Source organism: Eubalaena glacialis, chromosome 12 (assembly GCF_028564815.1).
Source record: "Eubalaena glacialis isolate mEubGla1 chromosome 12, mEubGla1.1.hap2.+ XY, whole genome shotgun sequence".
Lineage (NCBI taxonomy): Eukaryota > Metazoa > Chordata > Mammalia > Artiodactyla > Balaenidae > Eubalaena > Eubalaena glacialis.
The window spans coordinates 29,446,601-29,468,958 of record NC_083727.1 but is presented as its reverse complement, the minus strand read 5'-3'; positions in this window follow the sequence as shown (position 1 = coordinate 29,468,958).

The following is a 22,358-nucleotide window of genomic DNA, read 5'->3' as shown; positions in this document are numbered from 1 at the left end:
CCAAATCTCACTTACTTATGAATAATTCTTTATCACTATTTGTTGGAAAAATCTTCTACATTGTTTAAGTTGTTCCTGTTAAATTCAGAGTCATCAAGAATGACTTCTTGCTCATTGTGTTATTATCATGGAAGTATTATTATCATGCTGTTTTTTTCATGATTCCCAAGCACCAAAGTACCCACGGCAAGTTATCTATAGAGCTCATGGCATATATTTTTAGCACAAATTTATGCAAATTCATTCATAATTATATATAGTGCAACTGTTTGTAAGCAATGCCCTAAAACTCACTCCCACAGTTTCAGGTACTTCACAGAAGTAAGAAAAGTCTATATCAGATGTCAGTCCTGCTGAGTCATCACAAGACCCTTCACAAGTGGCTTCACAAGACCCTTCACAAGACCCTTCACGAAATCCACAGTGGGCTGTTTGGTTTTTTCCTTCTTTCCCATCTCAGGTTCCATGATGCTCAAAAGTAAGCAAGAACACTTTAGAGAAATGAAATTTTGCTTCTCAAATTGCTCTAGTAAGGCTTTAGAAATGTCCCTTGGACACTATCACAGGATGTAAAACCATCCTGCAAACATTAATTTGGAATTCAGTTCTATGTATCTGGGAGGAAGAAAAGCCTTCCTTGATTTTTTTCTCTTGGATGGGTTTATTACATCCAAAATGTATTTATTAAGCAGTTGTTTAAGATGCTACCCTGGTTTTTATAAGGACACAAAGGAAACTTGATCATTTGGACTTTATATTCTGATTTGGGAACAGCACATAGACATCCACAAAGCCATAATGCAGCCTGATACTAAGTACCTCCAGGAACTTCCCTGGTAGCGTAGTGGTTAAGAATCCACCTGCCAACGCAGGGGACACGGGTTCGAGCCCTGGTCTGGGAAGATCCCACGTGCTGCGGAGCAACTAAGCCCGTGTGCCACAACTACTGAGCCTGTGTGCCACAACTACTGAAGCCTACACGCCTAGAGCCCGTGCTCCGCAACAAGAGAAACCACTGCAATGAGAAGTGTACCGCAATAAAGAGTAGCCCCTGCTCACTGCAACTAGAGAAAGCCCGCGTGCAGCAACAAAGACCCAAAGAATAAATAAATAAATAAATAAAAATAAATTAAAAAAAAAAGTACCTCCAAACCCAATGTGAAGAAAGGGTATGGTTATTAATTTTGGTCAGGGTTTAAAGGAAGAAGCAATAGTGTAGGCAAAGCTGTTAAGCAAGGCTTCACGGAAGAGGCAGGATTTGACAGGTTTTCAAAATACTGGCGGGACTTCCCTGGTGGTCCAGTGGTCAGACTCTGCGCTTCCACTGCAGGGGGCATGGGTTCCATCCCTGGTCAGGGAACTAAGAGCCCTTATGCTGCGCAGCGCGCGGCCAAAGAAAAAAAATACTGGCAACACTTGGATTGGTGAGCAGCCAGTAGAAAAGTATCCAAAGTGGGCGGAACAATACAAATAAAGGTGTGGGAGCAAAACCTAGCAAGGTGTATTTAAGCAACTGTTGGTTGAACAATTTCATGGGAGTAGAAGGCTCCTGGGAGAAATGATTGGAAACTAGGTGGAAGCCAGATAGTGGATGGCTTTGAAAGTAAATGAGTGCTTCACTCTGAGGAAATTCAAGAGCCCTGGCAGTTTGTGTGAGAGGCCAGAGTCAGAAAAGACCCAAACGGAGGAGATTGGGAGGCTGCTGTGCCCTCAGAAGGTAGTGAGTGAGAGCAGGATGGGCGTGGGGACCGTGACTGTGGGAAGGAAGGGATGGAGGTGAAGCACAGCTGGAATGATTTGGGAAGACTTGATAAATGGCTGAACATGAGGGAAGATGGAGGAGTCCAAAATATTTCAGAACTTTGGAACTTGGTGTGTGGTCCCAGCAGTCCACAGTTGCTGGCAGCTAAAGGGACGATTCTGTATTGTGTTTAAGCTAGTATGGCAGGCTTTCCAAGCACATGTGGTCCCCTGTTCATGTGCTAGGTCTTCAGTCCTCCTAGGAGCACTTGCTCATCTCTAACCTGCTGGGACCAGATCCCCTTTGGGTGCCTAGTGGTGAGGTTTCACTTACATAGTCATGTGCAGGTAGGCTTCTCTGGCCTCCACCTTTGGGCTACAATCTTCCACGGCACACAGGGCAGGATGAGAATCCACCTACACTATTTCACTAGAGCAAACATCCCACAGTCTGCGGATCTAGTATCACTAACCTCCACCCTCATGAAGATGACAGTTTGGACAAGGACAGCAGAAGTCTGATCAAGAGCTTAGTCGAGGAATCCCATCAGAGATCACAAGTCTTATCATGCAGGTCTCCACAAGCTAGTGACTCATCCTCATTCAGTTGCTTAAGGATAATTACATCCATATAACATGGAGGATAGGGACTATTCTTGGCCCCTGAAGATACAGTGATTCTAAGCAACTAGACAACTGTTCTTCCTTTTGTGGCTTTAATTCACTTGTGTCCTTACTGGGATTTTATATTTTTCAGTTTAGCCCTTGTGACTGTGAATTGCTAAAGGCAATTTACCACCCAACCCATTTTGCTTATTTATGTCTCCTGCCTGGCCCAGCAAGTGTTTCAGTTTCATAAAGTCAAGATATCCAGGTTAAACCTCTATTAAATTAGATGTTTTCTATATTCTACACCAGTGGTAGAGTTCAGAGGATCAGCGACTTGGGGGGCTGGAAGACACTGTTTCTCTCCTTCCTGCTTACTTTATGGACAAGGAAACTGAGGACTAGAGAGTAGTGTAGCTTAAGTTAGTGATTATAGAGTCCAAGTCTCCACTGTTACATTTCAAGATGTCAGTTGAGAGCTGATATTGGTTTCTTAAAACTTGGGTTTATCCTCAATTTTGAAAGTAATTTAATTATACATTTCATTCAGTAAATATTAGTGGATAACCTATGGTATAGTAGGTACAGTACTAGGAGCCACATGCATAGATGGGAAGCAGATGGATGTGTCCCTGACCTCATGGAACTTATTTTCTAACGCTGGTGATTGAGATGAGCATGATGGAGGCAACAAACAGGGTGCCATGAGTAGGGAGTGGGACAATACATGGTCATTTTAGATGCTTTAAAGTAGTCCACCTTCTTACATATTTTTTCAATAATATTGCCAAATCAACAATACACATCTGCATTTGTAAGTTAAAACACAAAGCAAAGCAGGCACATGGAGTTGGTTTGACTGGAATCCAGGTCAAACCTTTATAAACTCTATACCAAAGCATATAATTAAATTCTTAAGTAAAAATTATTTGGGGTCATGGAGTTTGTAGATTGTGCCTGGCTCAGAAAAGGCAATCAATGCATGTTTACTGACTATGTCATTGATTTGGTAGGAATCAAAAGATGTTAAAGTGGCCAAAGTGAATATATCATAGAATCATAGTATTTTGTGGGTAGAACAGATTTAACAAATGACTTAGTTCAGCTCCTTATTTAATGGGTGGGAAAACGGATTCTGAAGGAGGAGGTAAAGTGACTTACAGAAGGAGATACAGAAGTTATTTATATTGTTTATAATACATCCATCATGGTTAAGAGAAACTTCCTTGCATTTATTGTTTATTTTAGATCAAAGTTGATAGAAATAATAAGATATAGATGTTTAGAGTATGGGTTTTGGAGTCAGACAGACCTGGAATAAAATATGGCAGCCCCACACTTGACTATGCATGTGACCCTGGGCAAGTTACATAACCTCTCTTAGGCTCAGTCTCCTTACTGGAAAAACTGGCAAACTTACAGTTAGATTTAAGGTTAGATTTAGCTTCTTCTAGGGTTCAGTCATTGGTAGGAGTTATTATTATCCATGATTATATAGTCATACATGTTAACAGGAGTATCATGACTTAAAATGGAGGCTGGAAGAGAGAATCTTTTGGTAGAAAAAGTTTACTGTGTTAACTGAATTATCTATGTGCAAATAATATTGGCAAAAGTAAAAAGACTTCTTTCTAGGCATTGTGCTTGCTGAGCACTCAGACTGGAACTTTCTTTGCTTGGACATCTGCATAACTTTCATCTCCTTCAGATATCTGCTCACACGTCAGCTCCTCAGGGAAGCCTTTCCCAACACCCTGTTTAAAATGGAAACTTCTTTCCCCTTCCTGCTTTATATTTCTCTACGGCACTTAACACCATCTCATATATAATTGTGTTCTTCATTTTTTTTAATGGTCTCTTGTAAATTTCATGAGTCCTAAAGGGGTGCTTGGCACATAGTAGGCATTCAACAAACACTTGCTGAATGATTGAATTATTAATCTCTAAACAATTAAAAATGAAGACTATAAATCCCACTCAACTTAAGCTATTTGAGTGAAAGGGATAGTCATTATGGCAAAATGCAGTGGTTTAAAACATGTGTCTTTATTTCCTCTAGTGTTTTAACCCTTCTAAATTGCTGGTGTTGGGGGCCTGAAGTGATTTAGAGTGGGGTCAGCTCAGAGTAGCTGATGCTCCTGTAAATAATTTGGAGTGAAAGAAACTTCTCCCCAGCCCAGCAGTAAGGCTGGGACCTGACCTGATATTTAGCTCCTGACATTATCATTCAAACCATTATTTTTCTTTGCATAAAGATGTAGAAAATTGTTTCGGCTATACTCTGCTCCTAAGTATATTTATTGGAAAAATTATTAATGATTGGCTTTTCATTTTTCAGGTCATTGTCTGACTAACACACCATGTGGCTAGGAAAAGATAATCTTCAAAACTCTTTGCATAGATTCAGACTTCATTCAATAAATCATTTGGATTTGTCCATGACTGATCCATGTCTAGTCCATGATTAGATTTTTCTTTCCTCCATCTAAGACACATTGCTTTCCAGTGGTTTTCAAACATGACTACACACTGAAATGAGGAACTTAAAAAATACATACCAGTGTCAGGGTCCAACGCAAGAAGAGAAGAGACTGGGGAGTCAGTATATTTTCAAGCTCCCCAGGAATCTCTAACATGCTTAAACCAACTTCTGCCACACAGAAGTAACAGGGATTAAGTGGTATTTATCTACCGCGTACTGGGAAGAGACTAAATATGGCTATTTCAGGGTCACTGTACCGTCTAAAGGTAATACAAAGAATGATTCCCAGGCCTAAGTTAAATGATGAACAAACATCCACTCCTAGGCTTTCTGGGCAAAAGAGAAATGTTTTGAATCTCTCATTGCAAATGACAGTATATTTCTTAGTATTTTTCTCCTTGAGCTTACCTCCAAAAAGGTATTTGACAGTAGGAGGAAAAAAAAGTAGAAATCTGGATCTAGATTTTGTGTGAGGTTCTAGGAGAAATATTTCCACTGCTTACCTATACAGAAGCTATGTCAGATTCAAGGCCAATACGATTATAATTTGCTCTGTGCTATAATTCTTAATGTTAATTTTATTTTAATAAAAACGTCTGATATTCAATTTTCCAGTAACACTTTAACCATAGAGTCTAAATTGTCCAATGCCATTGCCAACAAATGCATGGTTTATTTTTCCCTTTGTGAATGGAACTAGACATCTCCATTTAAGTATCTGCTGTTTTTCTCATGCAGGAAGCTAACTGTACAGTATTTAATGGTCTACGGGTCTAAAAATATTTCTTAGATGCCTTGGCTTGCACAGAGTGCTTCTGCAAAAACAGTTAATAATCTGGCCATCCCAAGAGTCCAGAATGTTGAGTTAATTTTCTACAGAGGTTCCCAGATGTGCTGGAAGACTCACTCATAGCAAATCCAGCCAACAGTTTTTTAGCTCTCATTTGACCTTTCTTGTATCTGATACGAAACATATGTTAAAAACAATACATGACAATTATGAAATGCAATTTTTGCATAAGCAAAACCACCGTGCATATATCTTTTGCAAAGTTTTGAATGGCAGAGATTAAGGTTTTCATTGCGAAACTGTGTTAGCATTTAGCCAAGTTAATCATACATCTTGACAATGATTCTTTATCCAACATCTCTTTGGTATTCAGTGGGTAGGTCATTAGGCCCATGGAGAAGTAAGTGGGAGAATGTCCAGGGAATGAAAAACGTCGATATAACTTGTGGAGAAGTAGATAGTTTTACTAAGTACTAAATTTCAACTTTAAGGGGTGCAGGTGCTGATCCCAGCCAGATCACTTGAGCTCTTAACTTCTGGGAAGTAAGCAGAATAACAATGTGAGTCTGTGCGTATTCCAAGAAGATCCTGCGTGAGTTGTTTCCCTTTGCAGGTATTTTCCATATGCAGCTTTACTTTTGCCTTTTCTTTCTTTTTATTTTATGTTTTGGCCGCGCCGTATGGCACGTGGGATCTGAATTCCCTGACCAGGGATCAAACCCGCACCCCCTGCATTGGAAGCGTGGAGTCTTAACCTCTAGACCACCAGGGAAGTCCCTTGCCTTTTCTTTCTGTATATATTTTCTTTCCTATTTATTTTTCAGTGGGTTCTAGGAAATCCTTACATGAATTTTGTATTTTATCATTCCTTATAGAGATCCTGTAATATATATGAAATACAATTGTGGATCCGGAGTTTGGCCAAGGATCAAATAGACATCCCAGATAGTTAAAGGCAGGAGACTACTATTGAGGAAGAAATGGTGCTACCCTTAGCTGTCTTAAAAAGGAAGTAAAGATCACTGCAATCTGGTACTGCAGTTTTCCTAGACTTAGAATATCATGCATTTCAAGTCACACTATATTTTAGCATAATAATTACTAAAAAATTTTAATGGAATGTTACAATGGGCCAGGCACATTAATTATCTCATTACTCAGTTTATCCTCAGAACAACCTCTGGGTACTCTGGTTGTCTCCTTTTGGGGGAGAAAGGAAGTATGGACAAGTTAACCTTTAAAATCTTATCTAGTGAGGTGACATCAGCCAAATGACAGAGTACGCCCCTCCAAGCTCCTGTACCCTGACAGCAACATCGAAAAGCAAGCAAAAATTGTCAACTAAATTTGTTAAAACTCTGGAAAACAGTCAAAGGTTTACAGTAACCAAGTGAAGGCAGAATAAAAGAGTGGAAGGGGAAATCTAAAAATTGTAGGAAAGCTTTGCAATGTTCTTAGTTGTCTGTACGCCCCTCCCCCACCTCCCCAGCTTAGTGACAATCTTGAAGAGCCAGCCCTCCGCCTATCCCCCCAACCTGCATTCTTAGTTCCTGGTCCCAGAGGGTATGTCCCTGAGTGTATGTCCCTTTGAGTCTGTCTGTGAGCTACCTAAGTACTGAAGCAAGGAGATCATCTCTCACCCAGGCCAGAAAAGCAGCGGGCACTGCTGGAAAACCTTGTAAGGAGATAAATAAGCTGCAGCCTTCTAGGGCAAAAGACTACAATTAAACCCAAAGAGGAAACACATTATGTTCTATGTGCTTCACATTAACTAACTCACCTTATGCTCACAGCATCCCTATGAGAAAGATACTATGATCATTATCCCCATTTTACAGACGAGGAAACTGAGGTACCTTGGAAAAAGTAAATGCAGCTAACAACCCCAGGCTTTTAATCTCTATAACACACTGCCTCCAAATACATACATACTTGAAGTCAAATGACTTAGATTATAACTATTATACATGAGTATATTAATAAAATCTTATTTGAAAATTTTATTTGAAATTTATTCTTTTGAATGTTAGGGCATATATCTGCCTTTTAAAACTGTTTGAAAGAGAGGAATAAATGGAATTCATTCTCAATAACATCAGTGTTCACTTTCTTCAAAGATGGTGTAAAATATATTACTATTTAAATTATTAGTTTGTTGTGGGGAAATAAAGATGATTAAATAGGATACCTTTTCATAAAGTAATGCTAAAAAATTAATTAAGGACAATTCTCCATTTCCAGGAAATAGAAGTTAAAAAAAGGAAAAGAGAGGAAGTAAAAAAAAGGCACAGAAAGTATAATTCCTGAATAAAACAAAGTTTTTCTATTTCTTATTACTTATAATTTAGATCTTCCTAGACGATAAACACTGTAGAAAAAGGACTCTGTTCTGAATTATTCACCAGTCAATTTCCAGTGCCTTAGCATAGTAGCATACTAGCTAGCATTAACCTCAGTAGTCAATCAATAGATACTTGGTATATAAATGAATGGTAAACCATGGTTTTACTTTTATACATATCTTACTACTCAATTCTGCTCAAAACAGAAGTGTGTCCTAGGCAAACAGATATAGATGATTGCTTTTGTTACTTTGTTTTCTATGTATCCCAAGGTCTCCCATGGGGAGTTCCAAATACTCTTTACAAAGAGAATGAAAATTCAGGTCTTGTACTTGCTGTGGTTGGTTGCTACAAATCACTGGGGTCACACAAGAGAGATACTGGGGGGTAGATTTATGGCATGGCTTTGTCTCACGTATACTGTGCTTGTTAGTTGCTTCAACTTGGTCCCCAAACCTCCCTTACTCTTTCCATTGAGTATTTTAACCCAACAAGAGTAAACCTGTAGCATTCAAGTGCATAAAGGAAAATGACTCTGAACAGTCTATTACATCAACATCTGCTAACGTCACTCCATCCTATTACATTTGCTCTATAACCACAAAAGTACCAATTCCATTTATATTGGTCAAATATGCTTAGTTTTTTAAAGGAGGTAGAAGAATATCTGAGCATTCATGGAAGTAATCCATTTCTTCACTAAATTGATTAAGGGGAAAGGTTATTCCTGATTATCTGTCCCCAATCCCACACCCCAGTAATCACCACCAATAGTTTCTCATGGGTCTTCCAGAAAAGGCCCATGCACATAGACACAAATATATATATGCAGTGATTTCCTCTGTGTGTGTGTGTGCGTGTGTGTGTGTACGTGCATGTTTACACATACATCTCTGAACTTTGCTCTCTGTAGAGAAGAGCAAGAATGGGGCCTCAGGGTCAGAAATGGGTAAATCAGGTAAAAAGAAAAGGAAAAGTCTTGCTTAGAGTCTTTGTAATTTCTTTCCTGAACTCAACACTTCTTTTACCAATACCTTGTTCCCCAATTTAAGCCACTAAAACGTCTGTATGCAAAAAGGTATTTAGTTCAGGGCATAAGAGTTTGATGTGATAATTAACAGGATCTGAGCTGCTGAATAAGGCTGGAGGAAAGCAGTTCAGAACACAACAGTTTATGTAACTCTCCTCAGGATGGGTTAGACTTTAGCCTTCGATGTTATGGAAAATCTGCCTCAAGAATTTTACTTAGGTAAGTTATAACTGAAGACCATGCACACTGGTTTATACTCCTCAAATAATTCAAGCTACTCATTGGAAACCTTAGTGGAAAATGCCTGCTCATATATTTTCAATAATATGTATTTGACTCTTCCCCATATAAAAAGACAAGGTTAGCAATGATGGTATTTGGTTAGAATATTCATGTTTGAAAAGAAAATTATATCCATAATAATATACAGAACTCATTTTTTTAATGGCAATATTCAATGCCGGCAAGGGTTTAGGAAACCTGGTATTCTCATAGGTTGTTCATTGTATTTTAATTTTCAACACATTTTCTGAAAGCCATTGTAATGTATTTTAAGACCTTTAAGATTCTCAATACTTTTAGGGGCTTCCCTGGTGGTGCAGTGGTTAAGAATCCGCCTGCCAGTGCGGGGGACACGGGTTCCAGCCCTAGTCCGGGAAGATCCCACAGGCCGCAGAACAACTAAGCCCATGCACCACAACTACTGAAGCCCTAGCGCCTAGAGTCCGTGCTCCGCAACAAGAGAAGCCACCGCAGTGAGAAGCCCGCGCACCGTAACGAAGAGTAGCCCCCCCTCGCTGCAACTAGAGAAAGCCCATGCGCAGCAATGAAGACCCAACACAGCCAAAAATAAATAAATAAATAAATAAAAGTTAAAAAAAAAAAAAAAAAAGATTCTCAATACTTTTATTTATTTCATTTTAGGTAATTTATCCTAAATAAATAATTCATAAATCTATATGCACAAAGCTGAATTAACATTGTTCATAATTACAAAACACTGGAAGCAACCTAACATTTAATGGGGAAATGATTGAGTAAAGAAAGATAGCCACTCTTCACATGGTGCCTCTGAAATGTTTTTGTTGGTATAGAGAAATGTTACTCATATTATGTTAAATAAAAGAAATCACAACATAAAATTGTATTTCAATTGTGTATAGAAGGACAAACAAGTCAATGCATGAAGCAACGTCTGTTGTTTTACTGTGGTGGGATTATGGATGCTTTTCTTTTGTTTCTTATTTCTTTGCTTTTTAGTAATATTTTATATTATCTTCATAATTAAAAAATTATGTAACATCTATGTCTATAATTCTATCTATCTATCTATCTATCATCTGTCTATCTATCTTAATGCAAACAGAACTGCTTTGTCCATATCTAGGAAATGGAGTATAGGAATGAATGTCCTAATGATTGGAAAAAACCCTGATATAAAGTGTTACTATAAAAACAACAAACAAAATTATATTCATTTTGAGCTATAATCTCATGCTTCCTTCAGCACAGAATTATTGATGAACGTGAATGCATGTGTACCCTACCTCCAGTCTTCTCTTATAGTTTGGTGTTCTTGAGTTGCTCTGGACTTGTGCAAAGATAAGGCCCTCTAGCACCAATCCATGACAGGTTCATTTTGTGTCATCGGGAAAAGGGAGACAGGGAGTATCAAAGTTCCCCTGTGAAGATTTTCCTTTACGTTCTAGGGCCTCAATCATTATTTCCATTGCCTACTTTCCCCATGGACCTGGTTCTCACCCAAGGTGAATGAAAATCCACATGCCAGGTCAGCACTTTATTGAACTTCCCAAAGACCCATACTGAATATGCCAGTGCCACTCAAGGTTACCATTTCTGAAGGTCTGAAACTTCAGAGGGATTAATGAAATTAATGAACTACAATCTGCATACTTGAATCTACTGTAATCATTTTCAGCCTGATTTCCAAAAAAGGAAAACAATAAACCTGAGATTTAAATATAATTCATGCAGAAATAGCTCAAAACATTCTTAAAGGCTCTAAATTTGTTCATAATCACACTGACGCCAAACTAAGTTGGCCTAGTACTAGTATGATGCAGCTAGTTTCTGATTTTTTTTTTTTTTTTTTAGGCAGAAACTTGCTGGAAAAACATAGAACTGGAAAATTCATCCAAGATTAAATAGAGGAAAAATATCAGAAATAAAAATTAAATAGAGAAACTGTAAAGCTATTTTAACTGTAGTTATAATTTCTATGGATGTTTCTTGGAGAAACTTTATGTACGTTATCAGTGTTGCATTAAAACACCTACTCTAGGGCTTCCCTGGTGGCGCAGTGGTTGAGAGTCTGCCTGCTAATGCAGGGGACACGGGTTCGAGCCCTGGTCTGGGAAGATCCCACATGCCGCAGAGCAGCTAGGCCCGTGAGCCACAATTACTGAGCCTGCGCGTCTGGAGCCTGTGCTCCGCAACAAGAGAGGCCGCGACAGTGAGAGGCCCGCGCACCGCGATGAAGAGTGGCCCCCGCTTGCCACAACTAGAGAAAGCCCTCGCACAGAAACGAAGATCCAACACAACCATAAATAAATAAATCAAAAAAAAAAAAAAACCTACTCTATATAGACACACTTATTTAAACCAATCAGTTGCATTAAAAAAAAATCTAAATCTAGATTCAAAAAATTGTTTTGTATAATAAAACACTTAAAAAGACCAATATAAAAAGAAATAAATGTAGAATGAGAGTATGACGTGAAGGAGCTGTTAGATGATCTCAACTTATTACTGCTCTGAAAGGTGAACTCCTGAAGTCTATGTTTGGAGACTTGATTGGAGAACTTGGAAACTGTTTAAAAAATAACCAGGAAAATGGCAAAACGATTCAAGTGTTGGAAAATAAGACCAGGAAGAAGAGTAAACAGGACAGTTATTCGTTTTCTTGAAGTCCAGATGGCAATTGAATACATTCTTTGAGTGTATGAAGAGCATTTTATAAAGAGGTGGTGGGCTATCTGCATTATGTGTAAAACAAAAGAAAACTGGCTGGGGTTGAAGTACAAAGGCTTCGTTTAAGCAGAATAAGAGTATTTCTATGTCGAAATGAGATGCAGGTTGAGGTGATGACACAATCTTCTCTAGAGCCATAAAACATAATTATTGTATGGTATCTTCTTTGGGTGGCTCTTCCTGAAGGGGAGGGAGGTGCTCATGTCCCTTCTAGGCCTAAGATTCAGTTCCCTGGAGAGAATCTTCTTAAAGCCAGGGAGTTAATATACACTCTGAAAACAAATTAGCTGAACATGGTAAACAAAAGGGGAGAAAGCAACTAAGATGAAGATGAAAATGTAGCTTTTTTTTTAGAAAAAAGAAAAGGGATTATTTAAAAATAATGAAATTCATTATTAAAAGGTTTAGAGAGGTTTTGACAGGAAGGAAGTAGGAAAAAATAACTGTTTTAAATAAGAACAAGATCAAGTGTTTCACCTAAATTATAAACTTAGTATTTCTTTTTTTTTTTTTTTTTCAGCACATTACAGAGCTTTATTTACAATAGCTTCTCCCAAATCGACTGGAGAGAATTTTGGACATCAGTGTGGGAAAATGTAATCAGTAAGGCTTAGGCTATTTTATATCTTTCTTTTTTTTTTTTTTTTTTATGTCTGAAACATTTATATTAACGTATTTCCATACAAATAACCCAAAGAAAGTTTAGTATTAGTTGTTTTTTTTGTTTGTTTGTTTGTTTTAAACTTAGTATTTCTAATCAACTCATTTTTCCAAACACAGCATCAGGAAGCGTAATTTCAAAACACTGAGCGTTTAGGTCAGCCTTGACTTGGAAGCCAGTCCTCAGTGTTAACATAGGGCTACAGGTATGAAAGGCTCCTTAGTCAGTCTTATTCGATCATTCCATTAGTCTCTGACTTTTCTGTATGGATTGTAATATACAGTGAAAGGGTTGTAGTACTGGCAGGTTTGTCCCAAAATAGATTGTGAGTCAGTTATGAAGGAGGGATTCCAGGAACTAGAATTTAATAAGAGTGAAGAAGTTAAAAAAAAAAATTTATATATGACTCAGTTCCAACATATTTTACATACTATCGGGTACTTTCTCCTCCTATAATAGCTTCTATGCTTCCTCCCCAGTTTGTTGTTTCTATCAATAGTCCTAGAAAAGTGAATTTTTAAAAATCATTAAGAAATGACTATTTTGGGGTAGCTTGCCAGCAACTCAAATATCTGAAATAGCCGTTTTCTAAGTATTAAATGTTAAGGAAAGTTTTTTTTTTTTTTTTTTCTTTTTCTTCACGGGCTCTAGGCACACGGGCCTCAGTAGTTGTGGCACGCAGGCTCAGTAGTTGTGGCGCACGGGCTTAGTTGCTCCGCGGCATGTGGGATCTTCCTGAACCAGGGCTTGAACCTGTGTCCCCTGCATTGGCAGGCGGATTCCCAACCACTGTGTCACCAGGGAAGTCCCATGAATATTAAAGTTTTTTGAGATAATTATAATAATTGCAGAATGGAATGGTTTGCTACCTTTTGAGTTCCAATTCACTCCTCAAAAATCAGGATATTAACTCCCAAATGCTAATGGGACTCAGGTAGATGCCATTGCTGCTATTTTGTTTCCCTAACCCTCCCACAGCGTTAGAGTTGAACAGAAAAGCACCCACAGCAAGCATCTCTAATGCTGCTGTATTATTTATAAATAAAATCATTGTTGAGTGAATGCATTCCACTTGTGGGATTCATTTTCACTGACCTTATTTTTGTAAAATAAACTCAATTCCAGTTATATATACACTTACTTTTTAGGAAGGTTCTTTTTTTTTTTTTTTTTTTTTTATATCTGATTGCATGGTCTAAATCTATAGAAATGGCTTGCCCCCAAAATATTCTCCTTTCTCAAGCAAAGGTATACTGAAAGAGTAAATAAGTTACACGTTTGCAATCCCAGAGAATCTAAAATAGAATAAACTTGCCATTGAGAATAGTATACTATAGATAATTCACATAACTCACAAAATTTTGTACCTGTAAATGTGTGAATAGAAATCTTACTCCCCAATATAAAGGTTCCCTCAGTTTATGTGACTTAATAATTATTTAGAGTATAATTGTTCTGGAATCTAAAAACATTTTAAAGGGATTATATGTATCTCTGGGAAAGGATTGCCTTCCAGCTGGAAAGATAATCTTTCTTCCATTCTCCCAACTTTTGCATAGGAAAGTAAATAACCGACCTCCTGCCTAAGCACACCTGGATTATTTCTCATGAGAGGAACAAACGGGTTGATTTAAGAATTAGGAAAATGACCCTAAGGTCTAAGAGAATCATTGACTTTAAATAAGAAGGATCTTGGGAATCTGGTTTAAATCCTTCATAAAGGATAAGAATTAGGCATGAAAACTGCTTTTGAGAAGCCTATTAGCTTCAGGAGTGAGGTAAGTCCCCTTTCAGCATTAATGACACTAACTGCTATATAAAGAAAGAGGATTCTGGCAACTACTTCCCACATGGCAGAAATCCAGAATAGACCTGAAACCGAAGAAGTAAGAACGAAAGTCAAATGGACTGACGTAAAAACATTTTTTTAATTGGGACTAAAGAATATCAATTCTCTCATATGATTCCCAACATCAGTCAGGTTTTTTTTTTTTTTTTTTTTTTTTATTAATTCCCTCAAAACTTTCATGCATCTAAAGATGGTCCTGAGATACTAGCATGGAAATAATTAGTACTTTTAATCAGTACTACTGGGAAATAAGGCAGACCAGCCTTAATAAGGGTCTTCAATCTGGAGCACATTAAAGTAAAAACTTTTTCTAATATCAGAGTACATCCTACTGATGAACATACAAAATGAGTTATTTTGCAAATTGGAAAGAGCATAATTGAATTCAGAACATCAATGTATTAAGAACGGAGACGCCTTGGAACTCTGGGACCTGGGAATTAGATTGTCTCAGCTGTTCACTAATACATTTCTAGAACACATGATTCATACAGCAGGTTTTTTTTTTTTTAACTACTTAAACTCTAAATATCTTTAAATACTGAATAATGCCTATTTTGAGGATCAAAATGGAAAATGAAAATGATCACATATATTAGGAGCATGCCAAACAATGTATCTGAATACAGTCTAACAGCTGAATACATACTTGGCAAGAAGAGAGCTGGGGTCACATTACCGCAGATCAACGGTAGCAAGCACATCTGGAATCCTAATGATCCCAGGAGCTCTGGGGCCTTTGGGGGACAGCCATCTGGTGCAAAGGAAATCTAGACCAAGTGTCCCACCCAACAGAAAGAGCCTCATTGTGCTGCTGTGAAAAGCAGTGGGCCCTCCTCCCCTCTGATAACACACGAGCTTCTCAACCAGCGAGTAAGAGAAATATTTATGAACAGGGGGTTCACTAAGAGGCTTAGATCTAAAACTATGACAGCATGGCAGATAAGAAGTAGTCAGGGATATATTGGTGAAATAAATCTCTTTTTGAAAGGACATCAGCAGATTCTGTTACCTTTATCTAATCTTTCAGCCATTTCTTTTGATAATGTCTGTTTATGGGCTTCTTCAGGCCTCCGTTCTTTATCTGTAAAATGAAGGTGTTGGCCTATATGAACTTTATGGCTCCTTCTAATCTCAACCTCCCATCAGTTTGTGATTTCACAGAATATACTCCGGGCACAGAGAGAAAGGACTATGGAGGAATAAGGAATGACAGCAAACATGTGAAGCTTGCTCTGGGAGACGATAGCTCCCGATGGTACCAGATCGTTGGAGAAGAAGGCGATACTCAAAGATGACCTCTCAAATGATGATAGATGTGTTTGGTTTTTGTTTTTTAATTTAAAAAAAAATAAATTTATTTATTTATTTTATTTATTTTTTGGCTGTGTTGGGTCTTCGTTACTGCACGCGGGCTTTCTCTAGTTGCGGTGAACGGGGGCTACTCTTTGTTGCGGTGAGTGGTCTTCTCATTGCGGTGGCTTCTCTTGTTCCTGAGCATGGGCTCTAGGTGTGCGGGCTTCAGTAGTTGTGGCACGCAGGCTCAGTAGTTATGGCTCACGGGCTCTAGAGCGTAGGCTCCGTAGATGTGGTGCACGGGCTTAGTTGCTCTGCGGCATGTGGGATCTTCCTTGACCAGGGCTTGAACCTGTGTCCCCTGCATTGGCAGGCGGATTCTTAACCACTGCGCCACCAGGGAAGTCCCGATAGACGTGTTTTATAATCCTGTCAGTGTCATCTTTGCTCTAAACTGCTTACAAACTGTGCCCAGCTTGTTGGGTCGTCCCCACATTTAACACACTGTAGGAATCTCTGGTAGATGGAGAGAGGACTTGCCACTTCAGCAGATAAAGATGAGGTCTCCGTGATGAAGAGCAGGCGTACAAGGGAAATGATTGGAGGGCATGGAGAAGGGCAAGCAGTGAAAGTGAGGGAGGAGATGGGGAGCAGAGAGCCTTAGTCAAGAGGGAACTGCAGAGTATAAAAACTTGGAGAAGGAACAGCTTAGGGTAATCATAAGATCCAACAAATGTCCATGCCTGTAGGATGACGTGGAATAGGGTACAGAGGTCTGATGAAAGAGTTTGAATAGCTATAAAGCGGGAAACTAGACTGACAACAGTCCCATATGGTAGATCAGCTAAGTATGGCTCTGAATCTTGGTTCTGCCACTTAATGTTCTGTGTAAACTTGGACTTGTTAAATAATGTCATGATCCTCATCAGTGAATTGAAAGTGATGATATCTCTTACTTATAGTGCTTGTGGACATTAAATGAGATAATACATGTCAAGTGTTAAAGATACTTATTGGCGCACAGTAGACATTCAAAAATAATCTATTACTTGTCATTATTACTGCTACTATTGTTATTATTAGCTGAATCGTGAGTGTGAATATTGGATTTGCCCAGAATGACTGCTTGTGAAAGAGTAGAGAAAATTATGACATCAACCACCAAAGTGATTAAAGAATAGCAAGAAGTGTCTTGGAGGTTAGTAGAAGATGCCAGTAAAGACTGTGGTTGAGCAAAGGTAGTGAAGTTCTCAGAGGCTATGTTAGAGCCAAGCTCTTGACCTCCAGGTAAAGGAGGCTGGAAAAGAGGCCATTTCTACTCCAGGGTGCAGGAGAAGCAGAGTCATCTTCAATAGAAAGCCAAGTCTCAACTAAGGCAGTGGTCTCCTAAAGATGTTTCTTTATAGGAAAATTTTGGGTCCAATGCATCTGGGTAATGCTCAGGCTCTTCCCTCTTGGGGATTCACAGGGCACATTACCCTAACGGAGGCACTGAGAAATCTAACTTGGCTTTTTCAAAACACAATTGGTGACGAACCCTGTTTAATGTAGGGCCCATATTGCCATCTTGCATAACAAGGTGAGAGGGCAGAGGGAGGGTTTTGAGGAAAAGTTGAATGATTTAATGGCGTTTACTGACAACAGTCCCAGAGGATGCTGTAGAAAGGGAAAGTGAGGGGGTTAATGGCGTTGCTGAGTAAGAAAAACAGCAGACCAGAGATGAGGGGGATGAAAACTGTGATGGGGATTGAATGTGCTAGGGTGTTTGCTGTGAGGCGGGGACTCAGGCATCACTGAGCTGAAGGAGGAGAGCAGTTAGAGGACCGTGGTCGCAGGAGGATGAATTGCTGATCCAGATGTCTCTCCGACTCAGTGTTGAAATGGAACTTTGAAATAAGGGATAAGAGTGAAGGAGATAGGTGGTCTGGGCCAGTGGTGGAGCTATTTTGAACATGTGAAATTTACCCAATGTTGCTTTATAACCCTTCCAACATTTAGAATGTTTTTTCTCTTCGAAACAGTAATCTGTCCTTGAGTATGAACTAGATTACACAGTGACAGGCTGAATAGGTATTTCAACTAGTGATAAAAAATCCTTAAAAAGGTTCTCAAATCTTCCAAGTAAAAAAATACTTAAAAGCATTGTTATCAATACATTTCCCTACTTAGCTTTTGCCTTCTGTTATAGGAAATGTAGAATCAATAAGAATGGATGAATATGATAAGAATAAAGAATATATGCCATCTTTAATATACTAATGATTAAATTTTAGTTCTAAATTGCCTGAATGGAAGCAAATTAAAAGTAAATTACAAAAGTATAATTGGGGCAATTCGTCATATACCAAGTTATGGTCTCGTTATTTTCATTCGAATTTATAGATTTAAAGTGCCATCATTGATGGAACTAAATTGTTAGTGGTTTTCTAATCTGTATTATTCATTAACCTTGCATGAAGGAATTCTACTGTCTGGCTTGTTTTCAGAAAGCTTAAGATGCTGCTCATTACTTTATAGATAATTATTATTTATGTTTTAAAAATTCTATTGCATTTTTTTCTTTATAGGTGAAGAAAAATTGTCTTGATGAGATTAAAATTGAGAAAACTCTAAACAACAATAAAAAAAACTCTAGGAGTTCTGGTTTTATTTATGTTTTAGGCCCTAATAGTTTAATCTTCCAGGCAACAATTATTTCCTAGAATTAAAGATAAAGACACACCTGCTTGGGATGATCTTGAGATTATATAGAGAATCTGACTTTCCAGAAGGACCTGCAGTTCAATGGGAAAAAAATGTCAGTGGAATTATTTTTCTGTGAGAACATTTCAGGTCGCAGTGTGGGTTGAGCAAATAATCTGTGTGGTTTTGTCCATAATTAATAGGTATTCAGGAGAGAGCTAGCCTTCAGAATTGGGGGTAGGAATACTAAAAATTTTGCCCTAGAGAAAAGCAAACTCAAATATTTTTCCTCCAGTTTTCCCACTAGTTTCATTCAAGAGATTTGGAAATGAGACTAGAAATAAGTTGACAGAATACCTTGACTGGTCAAAAACTCACTTGTTTTAAAAAAGCGACACTGACACAAGCTTGTTTAATAATGTACTTGTTTTGCAACTTTCACTTCCTATTTTAATTCTCTTTTTGCTGAACGAAAAGACATGGGACACAAGCTTGTGATTAATAAGTGTAGTATCCTATGGACACAAATTACAAAGTAAATAGAAGTAGTACATTGGGCTCATGACACTAGTTCAGAATCACCATATGACTCTCACTGTTAGATCTGTTTGACTTCTTTTAGGCTTGGGGAACTAGGAAGAGGTTTGAGGGAAGATGGAAGCAGAGAGAAATGTAGTCAATGTCTATACATTTTCTCGTTGAAACCGTACAGCAACCCTGTTTAGTTTGTATTATTATCCATTTTGTAGGTGGGGAAACTCAAGGATACAGCTGGTAAGTGTCAGTGCTGGGCTTTGAACTGAAATCTGACACCAAAACCATGCTTGATACATACATGGGTCAGAGATAATTATTATTATTTTTTTTAGTATTGGTCACTATCAATAGCATGCCCATAGACATGGTGGGCTGACCAGAGTGCTCAGGGCGTCTTGTTTTTATTGCCTCTTCTACACCCCAGCCCTCGAACACCCCCCCTCGTTCCCTACCCCTACCCCCTTACAGTCTCCCCCAATACAGTCACTCATGACAGGGAAAATCGTTAACTGTCTTGAGAGTATTTTTGTACTGTAGAACTGAAGAAGGGGAGGGAAGTAACGTGTTCCAGAGCAGAGGGGAAAATCCCTCTTTTGATGAGACATCCTGTGTGGCAACTGCGAAGCTTGGATTTCCCCAAAGTGAGGTTAGGGTGGCATGCTGCTGCTTGTCACATGGCCTCAGCTCAAAGTAACATCTGCTGTGGCCTTTTGTAAAATTTACCTATATATGGCCCATGCAAAGCCACAAACATGGAACCCAAAATGGCATTCACCCCTGAGAAGCTCCACAGAAAGAAATAGCAGGTTTCTTATGAATTAAGCGTATGGTGTATGCCACCAGGAGGAAATGAACCCTCTGAGCTTAAACTTGCACGTCCTCTCAACACTGAAATATTAATTTTCATGGCTGAGGTTAATAAGACTACGGTTATTTGTGTTTGGATACGAATGTAACTTGACTGATTGGGAAAGCAGGTGCTGGGTTGATGCGCCATCCCCGAGACCCATGAGTCATGTCACTGATTTACAAGCTGTCCTTACCATGAAAATGAAAGCCAGAGCCAACTTTATGTCATACAATTTGTGCCAGTGACTGAAATTATAGATAATTTCAACCTATGCATTTGCGAAACAGTCTATGCCATTTGTGCTTTAAACATCTTTTGTACTTCATATTTCTGACTTGTCGAAATAAATATTATCATCCATAATAACCATTACCAATCCATTCTGAGACTTCACGAAAGTACATACAGCTTTTAGACTTAATCCATGAAATAAAGCCTCATGACTCCTCCTTGTATCTTTGATAAACAGCTGAGTGCTCACAGCTGTTATGATTTCAGTTATGAAGAAAATTGGAACTTTCTCATCCTTCAGTGGCTAAAAATCACTAAAAACCTCCCCAATTCTTCAAATGCTGTTATTTTCTTCTCCTCGTGTGTATTGCAAACCATGGATCTGATTAGTGTAGCTGATTAGAGCATTGTGCTAAAAGACCAAGGCCCCTTGTTTAAGCCCAGGGAAGGTCAATCAGATTAACCCTCCAAGTCTACTGAAAATTTGTTCTATTAGTCTCCTGTGAGATTAGGCAAGAGAGTATGAACAGATCAGTACAAATCCAGTTTTTAATGCTAGGAACCACACTCAACGTTGATACAAGGTCAGTGGTATCATCTTCCCATACAAAGACTGATGACACTGGTGCAGACGCATTTTACAAACATCCACTCTCCTTGGCCTTTTACAGCTTTTTGCTTACTCATGTACAATCAGCCCCAACAGAGAGAACTCCTTGACTCTGATCTGCGTAGGCTCTGCCTCTGCAAGACACAGTTGGATTCCTCAAGTCAAACACAAAATGGCGTAGAGCATGTGATCACACGCATCCTCTCCTTCTGTCTCCTTCTCCCTCCAACTACAATCCTCTTTGAAACTTTTCAATTCTCCCACATCTTTATTTTACCTTTTTTTTTCAGTCACTAAATAACAACAAAGTTGGCAAATGACAAAGTTTGTTCATGGTTTCAGACTCTTCTTTTTCATCCTCCCTCCCAACCCCCCATTTTAATAACGAGGGAATTTTTAGTACTTGGTTAATGTTACCCTTTTCCAAATCTGGAATCCTTGTTTTTCTTTGCGAAACGAGAATCAAGCTTATTGTATTAAATCTCAAGCATATTTATCCTCAGCAGGGTCAGAGCCATAAACCTTAATCCAAAGCCATAAATCTCCAATTGAAGAATTTCTGGAATTTGACTCTCTCCTATCCATTCTTTATGCCTAATAACACTGTTGTGATGGAAACATTTCAATGGATCTCTGTTTCCTGAGGATAGTTATAAATTATTTAAAATGCCTTGTGAAAAGCTTTAATGATCTAAACTCTTTGTGTCCCAGTTCAGCTTCATTTCCCTTGCTCCAAATTTACTTTCTCATTTGAGTTCTCCAGGCTTTTGGTTATTTGTCCCATCTGCCTGTGTTTCTCCTTCCTCACCTTTCCTTACCTCACTAATTTACGCATCCTTCACTTTTTTTTTTTTAAATTGAAGTGTAGATGATTTACAATGTTGTGTTAGTTTCAGGTGTACTGCAAAGTGATTCAGTTATATATATATACACACACATATATATACACATATATATGTTTGTATGTATATATATATATATATATATATATATATATACACACATTCTTTTTCAGATTCTTTTCCATTATAGATTATTACAAGATATTGAATATAGTTCCCTGTGCTATATAGTAGGTCTTTTTTTATCTCTTTTATATATAGTAGTGTGGTATCTGTTAATCCCAAATTCCTAACTTGTTCTCCTCCACCTTTCCCCTTTGGTAACCATAAGTTTGTTTTCTATGTCTGTGAGTCTATTTCTGTTTTGTAAATAAGTTTATTTGTATTATTTTCTTAGATTCCACATATAAGTGATATCATATGATATTTGTCTTTCTCTGTCTGACTTACTTAACTTAGTATGATAATCTCTAGGTCCATCCATGTTGCTGCAGATGGCACTATTTCATTCTTTTTTATGGCTGAGTAGTATATATGACTGGTATATATATATATATATATATATGTGTGTGTGTGTGTGTGTGTGTGTGTGTGTATATATGCAGGTATACCACATTTTCTTTATCCATTCCTCTGTCAATGGACATTTAGGTTACTTCCATGTGTTGGCTATTGTAAATAATGCTGCTCTGAACACTGGGGTACATCATCCTTCACTATTTAGTTTAGATTTCTATTCTGCTGAAGCCTTCATCGACTCTCAGTAGTGGGCTATGGGACCCTCTTAAGTACTTTCCCCTTTGGTAGCATGTATCACTG